Below are 11,080 nucleotides of genomic sequence, written 5' to 3' on the forward strand. Positions count from 1 at the left end.
CCGTCCAAAAACAAAAACATTACTTATAGTGAAAACCACCCTTGAATGATGGGTTAGTAGACTAAAAGCTTTAAGAATCCAAACTATAACATATAATAAGTACCCTGTATCAAGATTGATGCAAAACAAGTGTAATTTGACCTTTTTAGAAAGGTTTAGCACACAAAAAACACTTCTGGGGTCATTTGGGTGGATTTGCCATATCTCTGGCCCCCCTCGGTCGATTTTGATGATTGACACCTCTTTTGAACCGTTAGAGCCAATAGGATCGAGAGGGAAGTTCCTAAACCCACCTACACGTTACCATTGAGGAGTGAGAGTGATGCGCACGCAGCTTGCCCAAACCGAAAGCTATGTTACGCTCTGAAAACTGAAAACTAGGTTATAGCCATAAATATGATGATGGATTATCAGTAATCATTTCAATGGCACACAGAGACATTGGATTAACCTTCAGCAGCGTTTTTATGCGTTTTAATGCCATTGAACACAACTTTTGATCAGAAAACAGCAAAGGTAAGACATATTTGCAGTTTTGGCTCCGTAAAGCTACGTGGTGTGTGGTCTGGGTTTGCCTTCGCTGCCCTGAGTTTTGGTCGCACAGTAAAGATACTTATACCTCTAGAACAGGGGTCGGCAACAGGCGGACCGCGGTCCGGATCCGGACCCAGACGCCGACCTATACGGACCCGGACCTATAATCAATACATTAATAGGGGATTTCAATTTTGACGGGGTGATTCTATTTTAACCGCTGCCAACAGGGGGCGAAAGAGACGAGTGAGCGATACAGGGAGAGAAACACAGAAGAAGAGATGAGAGAGCGGCAGAGAGAAGCGGAGAGGAAAGTGAGTAAAGAGAATAATTAGCGATACAGGCAGAGAAGACGGAGAGGAGAGTGAACAGGCGTGTTAGCGGCAGACAGGGAGAGACAAATAATGACACATGGCGCTCTCCAAGAAGAGGAAAGTGGACAGTGAGAACAGAGCTTTTAACCCTGCGTGGACGGACTCATTCATGTTCATCCGGCCCACTGGGAGCACAGAACCAGTGTGTCTCAGTTGTTCATTGACCGTGGCGCTCAAGCAGAATACAAAAATCAAGTAACTGTATTCAGCTCGCGTTATATTTGAAAAACGAGGAATCTGATTACAGTTACTTTCGTAAACCTGAAGTGAATACATTTTGGAATACTTATGGGAATTATTGGTGGAAAAGTTTCCTCATAAAATGTAATAGTCATTACCAGCAGAACTGTGTGCACACTGCACAGCTGCAGCGTGTCTGTGAGCGAGAGAGATGCAGCGTGTCGGTGAGGCCCCGCCCCCGCACGCAGATCAGAGAGAGAGATCTCTTTTAAAATATAATGAAAGTTAGAAACGGAGATGGTTCGATAAAATGTGCAAGATAACGTTTATGTAGCATTTCTTTATTGTCAAAATGATGACATTTCATAACGGGATCAAATCAAAGTGAATGGCCTGCTGCTGCTGAATGCATGGGGCAAGTGACTGGAAACAGTTTTAAAAGTTATTACGTCGTTTCAGATAATAAATAATAATGATAATTCATTCTATTTAGGGGCGACTTTCAAAGCACCCAAGGACACCTGACAATTCATAACATATTCTAAGGAAAGGTTTAAGAGAGTACAAATAATGCAGTCCGGGTGATGTTTTTTATGTGGGGTGCAGATGAGAGGGAGCTGTCCAGAATGACACCAAGATGTTGTGTTTGAGTTGTGCTCTTGATAAGCCATTAAAACAGTAAAATAAGTGTCTCCTGTTCACCAAAACATACCCATCTGTTATAGAAAAATAAAGTATTCCAAAAGTATTCTAAAAGTAATCTGAATACGTTACTTTTTTAAGACACGTAACTGTAACTGTATTCGGATTACTTTCGGAGCCATGTATTCAGTAACCGATTACATTTACAAAGTAACCCTCCCAACCCTAATTAAAAGTGCCAAAACGCCACAAAACACAAAGTGTTTGACCAAACATTCCCTCTCAAGTCAGAACTGAGGTCACAAAAAATAAGCAGTCTCAGAGCCCAATATGATCAGTCCACCAGGATCAAAATTAAAACTAAATATCGTTCCAGGGCAGGCTAACCGAGGCTAATGAGCACCTGCATGTGTGTATGAGAATGGCCCTGACAGCATTTCAGCCCAGATTTAAACTCCTGGCAGGACAAGCTCAAGCTCAATTCTCGCACTGAATTAAAGAAAAGTGAGTGAGGGACTGCAATATAAAAGGGAAAGAAAGAGAAACTTTAAAACTGTGCAATTGTTATGATGTGTAAAGACTGATATTGTTCTATAATCGTCTGAAACTGTTAAGTCATGATGTGAAACGGTTAACAAAGCTATTTTATTTATTTCTCTATTTTATTTTTAAATGCAGCCCGAGAGGAACATTACACATATCCACAGTATTTACTGTATATCTGTATAGTTCAATGTTCATTGACAATACATATTGTTGTTAATGAATTGTACTTTCTTTATTTGATTGGCAGTCAGTTGTTGATGACGTTGATAAAGCTACAGGCTACTTCAATATATATCACACTAATTCATAAAGCAAGTTAGACATTTTGATGTTCCGGACCTTTGCATGGGGACATTTTCTCTAACTGGACCTCGTTGAATTTTAGTTGAATACCCCTGCTCTAGAATCTGTGGAATCCCAGCTTTACTCTGATATCTTGTTTGTGCAGATCCGATAAGTAATAAAGTATTTATACCGTGAGTTCTGTGCTAAGTGCGTTAGGGCTAATTCAGAGGCTTGATATTACCCTTGTGTTTCGTTTAACTAAAAATTGTTAATATTGTCTGATAGCTGAGTTTCTTCCCGTTAAGTGGGTATGACACATTCATAGTTTGTTAAATGTTAAGAAGCCCTCAGACGCTGTTTCTTGCAAGATGTTGCGTTTTGCCCCCAGTACCGGGGGAATGGGGCTCAACTGGTTAAAATAGTATATCATCACATGTAATAATACTAGCTAATGACTTCAAGTGAGTGAATAAAGAGGAAATTATTTAAATTCAGCTTATGAATTTTGAAATATGTGGTAATTAAATGCTTTTTGTTTCACATTAATATTGTAAACATCATTGTCTTTATATGACCATCACTATGTTTGTGTTTTTAAGGTCATTGTGTTTCAAATAAATGCCCATTATGAAGCAGAAGTCATATTAAAATGATAAGGCTGAAAGTTAATATTGTTATTATTAATTATCTGACCTTTGAGAATCTGACAGAAGAGGTAAGGAACGTAAAAGGACAGAAACATTGAATTTATAAAATAGTTTAGATCAACAAATTATTGTTTCATCTTTAACAAGTATAAAAGTGTAATGGTTTGTTACTTAAATACTGACAAAATACCCACATGTATATATTTTATTTGTATAGTGCTGCGTTCACCAGAGCAACCGCACTCGCTGCTCGTCTCTTAATGTTCTCATTTGGATGTAATAACACAAATCAAACACTAGAGGTCACTATGTGTCCACCATTTTTTAAAGAGTCTCTGGAATGTTCCTCCTGCTTATCAAGAGCTCATATCAGATCACATATTTTCTTCATGGTTGCCACATTGTATCCATGTATCAAATATAAAACAAATAAAAAACTATAATCAAATAGCTTAAAGCGGCAATAGACAATCATTTTGCTTTAACTTATCATAGTACAATATATTTGTTAATTGTCACACAAACACACGACGAAACATATAGTGTATAGAGTGGCGAAGTCCCTCCCACTTACTTCCGGGGTATGGGACCTTATTCCGGAAAAGTTATGCATTGAAGTCAATGGGGAGAGAAAACTTATCTTTCGATCCCGTTTGAATTGTGCCATGAATTACACATATGATGTTTGTCAATCTTAAAAAATCATTTCCATGTCAAAAAAGTCACAGTTTGTCGTAAAACTGTTGAAATATAAGACTATGAAAAATACGTAACTAGAAAGACTACAAATCCCAGAGTCGCGTAAGTGATGTCACAATGGTTTACCTCCACCATTCAGATACCTAAGATCAGCGCAATATAGATATAATCTATCTATATGGCGCTGGCTAAGATAAGATAACTTTAACAAGATGCCTGTGTGCTTAGTACCAGGTTGTTATTATACCAGCAATGGGTCTTGCTCGTTCTTTTGCTTCCCGTCTGATGAAACGACCAGGAGTGGCTTGATCAAGTTAGCTACCTAGCTAGTAGCTAGCACGTTAGTTAGCATTACAGCCTTGTCATTTTTATTAGCCTTAACATGAAGTAACATTAAGTAACCCAAAATGTTAAACAGTAAGAGTAGTAGTCATATTTCGTGAACCCTTTGAATAGTACTGTCACCGGTGTGATCATTCTATAATACACCATTTCATTCCGGGGGAGAAATGCTAACGCTAACGTTAGCATCGGCGATCTTTTCTACTTCATGCTATCTGCACAAATGGTTGACATTAAACATTAAAACGACCAGGCAGTTCAGAGAGAATCAAAGGAAGGTAGGCTTTGCATGACATTCTTCAGGACGTGTTTCATTGTGGTGATAGTCAATCGTTTGTTGACAAGACAGTAGTGACGGCCATCTTGGTGACGTGTGTGGTTGACCAGAGATGTAGTTCATTGAGCCTTTCACACAAACAAATGTGTTACTTCACAGTTTTACGACACATTTTAATTTTTTTGACTTGCAAAATTATCTTTTAAATTGACAAACATCATATGTGTAATTCGTGGCACAATTCAAACGGGATCGAAAGATAATCTTTCTCTCTCCATTGACTTCAATGCATAACTTTTCCGAAATAAGGTCCCATGGGGCTCAACCGGAAGGGGAGGGACTTCGCCACTCTATGACATCATCCCATTCTTGTTGATGACTATAGAGCGACCATTTGTTGACACCTCGGTAACTATAACGGCCGTATTGATCCCTGCTGATATTATTGATTTGCTATTCACAGTTGATTGGCTGATGACTTATCGATTATGAAGACATTTTTTATTGGTACTTGATAACGCGATTTATGAAATCAGAATCAGAATCAGAATACCTTTATTAGTCCCACAGAGGGGAGATTTGCATCGTTACAGCAGGAAAGAGCCACAGACAGCTTAATGTTACCAATGTTAAGAAAAAAGTACTAAGTTATGATATAATAGAAAAAATATAATAGAAAAAATAAAAGTAAAAGGAAAAAAAAGACTTTCCAAAATACAAATCCTGTAACAGTTCTTAGGGTTGTAACAGTTCTTAGGGTTAATATGATGGTATTTAACTGCAGCAAGTTACACAATTGACAAGATACAAAATGCAAAAAAAAACACACCTTGTAACGGTTCTAAGGATTAGCAGCCAGTTATAAATTACAGTTATTAACGGCATATATATATATTGCACATATAGCACATATTGCACATAATTGATTGGTATTTAGCAGCAAGGGGTGATATAGTCTGTGTTGTGGTGTGTGTAGGGGAGGGGGGGGGGGGGGGGGTCTACTAGGGGCTGTGCTGGTTGTATAGTCTGACCGCTGCAGGAAGGAAGGACCTGCGGTATCTCTCCGTGTGACAGGTGGGGTGCAGCAGCCTGTCACTGAAGGAGCTGCACAGTGAGGACAGGGTGTCCTGGAGGGAGGACAGCTTGGCTGCCATTCTCCTGTCTCCCACCACCTCCACAGTGTCCAGAGGACTCCCCAGGACAGAGCTGGCCTTCCTTACCAGTCTGTTCAGGCGCTTCCCGTCAGCAACCGAGATGTTGCTGCCCCAGCAGGCTACACCATAGAAAATGGCTGATGCCACAACAGGGTCGTAAAAAGTCTGAAGGAGTGCCCCCCTGCACCCCGAAAGACCTCAGTCTCCTCAGCAGAAAGAGTCTGCTCTGTCCCTTCTTCTACAGAGCATCAGAATTATCAGTCCAGTCCAGTTTATTGTTCAGGTGAACACCCAGGTATTTGTAAGATTTCACAATCTCAATGTCCGCTCCCTGGATGTTCACTGGTGTCGGGGGGGAGTGTTGGCGCCGTCTGAAATCCACCACCAGTTCCTTGGTCTTCGCTGCGTTGAGCTGGAGGTGGCTCCTCTGGCACCAGAGGGTGAAGTCCTGCGTCAGCTCCCTGTACTCCCTGTCGTCCTCGTTGGAGATGAGGCCAACGATGGCGGAGTCGTTAGAGAACTTCTGCAGGTGACAGGTTGCAGTGTTGTGGGTGAAGTACCCAATAACGGATAACTTATTAGTCCTAGTTATCAGCATAATCTTTATGGACATCACCATCCTCACTGCCTGAAACTATCTCCAGAGAGATGCTGATGGAGGTTGTGTGGATGTGCCTGTGCTCCATTCATTATGGATGGATGTCCTCGGTGCTTTTCACCAGTGTCACATGTTCTCTTCTTCTCTCAGCCACTCAAATGAAAAGAAGAGCCACTCTCGTTTTTCAGAACCGTCTCATGTGATGCTGATGTGCAGTGAAGACTGCAGAGTCACAGAACCTTACTGCACCCTGCACTGGGCTATAACTGAGAGATGTGTCAAAGGAGATACAAATGTATTATTATGTCTTTATTAAACAGGACCATAATAAAAATACATTAATCTCAAAGAAAGAAGACATAATTATGCAAGATTTAGGTATTAGCTCATTTTCATCTGCAGTCCCTGAAATAAAACAGATCAAAGCACGGATCAACATATGAATACCACACTTTATTAGTACAACTATATTATTGCAATTAATTGTTAGTGTTTATTGACTCCTAATGTTCCATACATTTTAAAAGGCGAAGGTATCCAATTATTAAGTGTGTATGTGTGTCCCTGTTTGTGCGTACCTCAATCCTTGTCAGTATGACATTGTATGGCAAAAGGCACAACAAGCTTTGGATACGGGGGGGCGGAGGTATTTGTGTGTGTAATCAGGTCAAAAGTCAGAACATGATGATTGCTTTACTACCGGTAACTGAGTGATGTCATTTAGACAATTATGGTGTGTATGTGCTTTAGACTCCAAATACAAATTGTGTTGGAACTGGGGCTAAATAAAACGGAAGTTAGCATCCAAATGGCTCCCTCCACAAAAGCAATGGGATTGTTCCATTGGATTGTGGAAAGTTGCAGAAAATAAGATGTGTGGCAAACACACATTAATCACATGCGCATCACCACCGCTCAGCTAAAGGCAGCTAATGGTCACCGCAACGTTTAGTAGTCTGATTTAGTCACTTGTTAGCAACCATTGTTTTTAAGACACACATAAGCTCCAGAAATTGAGAAGCCTGACATATTTTATGTGGTAGATCAAAATCTATTAACCTTTGTTAACCGGAGATCTTAATTCAGGCATCTCACCAAGAACATGTTCAAAAGACTGTTCAATTTGAGACAAGAAGAGGCAGAAGTGGTTAAATGCTCATTCCCAGTTTTAAGTAGTTTTTTTTCATGCACAACCCTATGCACAATTCCTTTATTTGATCAGATTTAGCATCTGTAGTCCCAGGGTAAAGGCCAGCAGTGATGAGCAGGTGAACGTACAAAAAGCATAGCCATGTTTTAATGTAGATCAGGGATACTCTAATGGCGCGTTTCCACTGCAGCGCGGAGCTCGCTTTAAGCGTGCCGAGCCGTGCGGGGCCCGTTTTTGGTTGTGTTTCCACTTGGCCTAGTACCGGCTAGCGCAGGGGTGGGCATTTTACGGCCCGCGGGCCACATCCGGCCCGTTGGCCGGCCTTGGCCGGCCCGTGTGAGGTTGATCATAAATTATAACATAATGAAAAAAAACAGCAACCTTTTCAAAATAAAAGCAACACAGCTGTATTGCTTGCATGGCGTAAATACTTTTCTAACTGTGTTGCTTTTATTTTGAAAAGGGCGCTGCTGTTTTTTTTATTTATTTACGTAAACGCGCATGCCGTGAAGAGCTACGAGTGATGCTGGCCGGCTAGTCCTCGAAATGTCCGCTAAGGGCAAAAAAAGAAAGATCGATACTGAATGCCGCGTTTTCAACAAGACATGGACCGCTAAGTATTTATTTACAGAAGTGAAAGGTAAAGCTGTGTGTTTAGTTTGTGGTGCGCAGGTCGCTGTGTTCAAGGAGTACAATTTGAGTCGCCACTATGCTACCAAACACGCAGATAAATACAAGAACCTGTCTGAGGAAGAGCGGGCAAAGGGGTCGGATGCTTTGCTAGCTAAGCTGCAAAGCCAACAACACATTTCCACAAAACATTCCACATCCAGAGATGCAGCTGTCAAGACGAGTTATGTCTTATACCACAAAATTGCAAAAAAAAGTAAACCGTTTTCGGACGGAGAGTTCATTAAGGAGTGTTTGTTGGACTCTGCCGCACTAATATGCCCGGAGAAAAAGGAGGCATTTGAGAAAGTGCCGCTCTCCCGACGCACTGTTACGAGGAGGATTGAGGACATCGCGGGAAATCTGGAGCTTCAGCTGCAGAACAGAGCGGTCAACTTTGACTTTTTTTCCTTGGCTTTGGATGAGAGCTGCGATGTACGTGACACTGCCCAGCTGCTCAACTTCCTACGTGGGATAACTACAGACTTCAAAATCACGGAGGAGCTGGCAGTCAATGAAAGGGACAACAACAGGGAGTGATTTGTTCACGGAGGTAAATGCATGTGTGGAAAAGTTGGGACTGAAATGGGACAAGCTGGGAGGCGTGACAACGGATGGTTGTCCAAATCTGACAGGGAAAAATGTTGGACTATTGAAGAGAATGCAGGATAAAGTGACAGAAATTAACCCTGAGCAGAAATTGGTATTTTTGCATTGTATTATACATCAGGAAGTGTTGTGTAAGTCAGTGTTAAAAATTAACCATGTTGTTGATGTTGTAACTAAAATAGTTAACTTCATCAGGGCAAGAGCATTGAATCACAGACAGTTTGTTGCACTGTTGAAGGAAAGTGAGACTGAACATCGTGACATACCCTACCATGCAGCTGTCAGGTGGCTCAGCCTGGGCAAAGTGCTGAAAAGAGTATGGGACCTGAGAGAAGAGATTCAAGACTTCTGTGTGAAGAAAGGAAACGACATCCCACAGCTTTCAGATGCAGACTGGATGGCAGACCTTGGTTTTGCTGTAGATGTGACTGCACTAATGAGTGAACTAAATGTCAAACTGCAAGGCAAGGGCCTTTTTGTGCATGACATGTACAGTGCAGTGAAGGCTTTCATGAGAAAGCTGCAGCTTCTCTCAAGCCAAATGGAGGACAACATTCTCACGCACTTGCCAACACTGAAGGAAGCCACACCATCAGCTGATCACCTCCAGAGGTACTCATCCATGTTAGAAGCACTGCATGGTGAGTTTTTTCAAGGCGATTTAAAGACTTTTCCCCATTTACATGCCATGTGGATGATGCACCCAGTGATGTTCAGCTTGAACTCATTGACCTGCAGTCTGACACACTTCTGTCAGAGCACTTTAGGTCAGTCTCACTGCCTGAGTTTTACTCTTCCCTGAAAGAGGAGAACTTTCCACACATCAGGAGACGTGCTCAGAAGATGATGGTCCTCTTTGGATCTACCTACATATGTGAACAGACATTCTCAGTGATGAAGTTCAACAAATCCAGATACAGATCCTCTATCACTGATGATCACCTCTCAGCTGTCCTTCGCATATCCACCTCAGACATTGAACCAGATTTCCGTGCACTTGTTCAAGCCCAAGACAGACTGGATTTTTCTCACTGAACAAGTAAAATTAACTGAAAAACAAAAATCAAAAGCACTCATTTCTTTTTGTATAAAGCTGATTCATTTCTTATCTTTAACATACTGTAAAACACCTTTTCAGTATTGGTATATTGAGCAGAATTAAGTTCAACTTATTTTTGATTCGGCCCCCCAACACAGCTCGAGTTTCTGAAGTGGCCCCTTGTAAAAAATAATTGCCCACCCCTGGGCTAGCGGGTCCTAATTCACAGTTTTTCTGGCCCCATAAAATCGTGGTTCTAGGGCCAGGAACAACCAGGCTGAGTCGGGCTGAGTATGCTAAACTAGAGAGAATCGCTGGCAAGGGGCTACAACTACAACAAGATGAATATATTTGACCGTGATTTAATTGTAACACACGTTTCAAAATTATGCCGAAGTAACAACATACTGATACCGGTTAGTAAAAACCATGAATTAATGCTTTGACAAGTCTGCAGACAGTCAAAAAGGCAGGCGAAAAACCTTTTAAAATGCGTGTTGTCTAAATGGAGATCGGCTAAGCTAACGCAGTATATGCTCCGACCGTCCACACTCACAACAACGGCCTATACAGACATAAATAAAGCAGTGACTGTATTCGCCATGACACAGGCAGTCTGTGGTTTGTACTTGTTTAACTTTTGTCTAGTTTCTGAACAGATATGAGGAGCTGTGAGCTCTGAGTGCTAACAGCTAACAGCTGATGTTGGTTTTGTGTTTCGCATTGAAGATGACGTCACGGCTCCGCCTACACTGCGTTACTATAGATACTACCCCAGTTCCTAAACTGTAATGGAAATGTGCCATAAAGTGAGCCAGTCCTAACAAGGCCTAACGAGGCCTAGCCATACCGAGCGAGGCCGAGTAGTGGAAATGCGCCATAAGTGTTTGCCTGGGGGCTACTGTGGCAATGACAGTAGACCAGGGACTAGCAAACACGCATTATTAACACAGACCATTGTCAAGGAACCAGGGCATCCTTCCTAAATATTGTCATTCATTTAAACTTTAACCTGTTAAGCCCTGAGCCTGTTTTTCAGGTCTCAGGCTCGAAAAGGACATTCCCAGAACAAATGACTATATCTTCACTTCTAAAAGGGGTAAATTAATAATATTTGTTCTCAAAGCAAAGATAAACCTGTGAGTTGGATGTAGAAAAGTCAGAATCAATGTAGATTTTTTTTATTTTAAAGTAAATTCAGATTGAACATAGTAAAAAAAATGTAAATTATAGTGTCCGTCCAAAAAAAAAACATTACTTATAGTGAAAACTACCCTTGAATGACGGGATAGTAGACTCTAAAAACTTTAGGAATCCAAAGTACAACATATAATA

The sequence above is a fragment of the Trematomus bernacchii genome, unplaced genomic scaffold (genome assembly GCF_902827165.1).
Source record: "Trematomus bernacchii unplaced genomic scaffold, fTreBer1.1, whole genome shotgun sequence".
Lineage (NCBI taxonomy): Eukaryota > Metazoa > Chordata > Actinopteri > Perciformes > Nototheniidae > Trematomus > Trematomus bernacchii.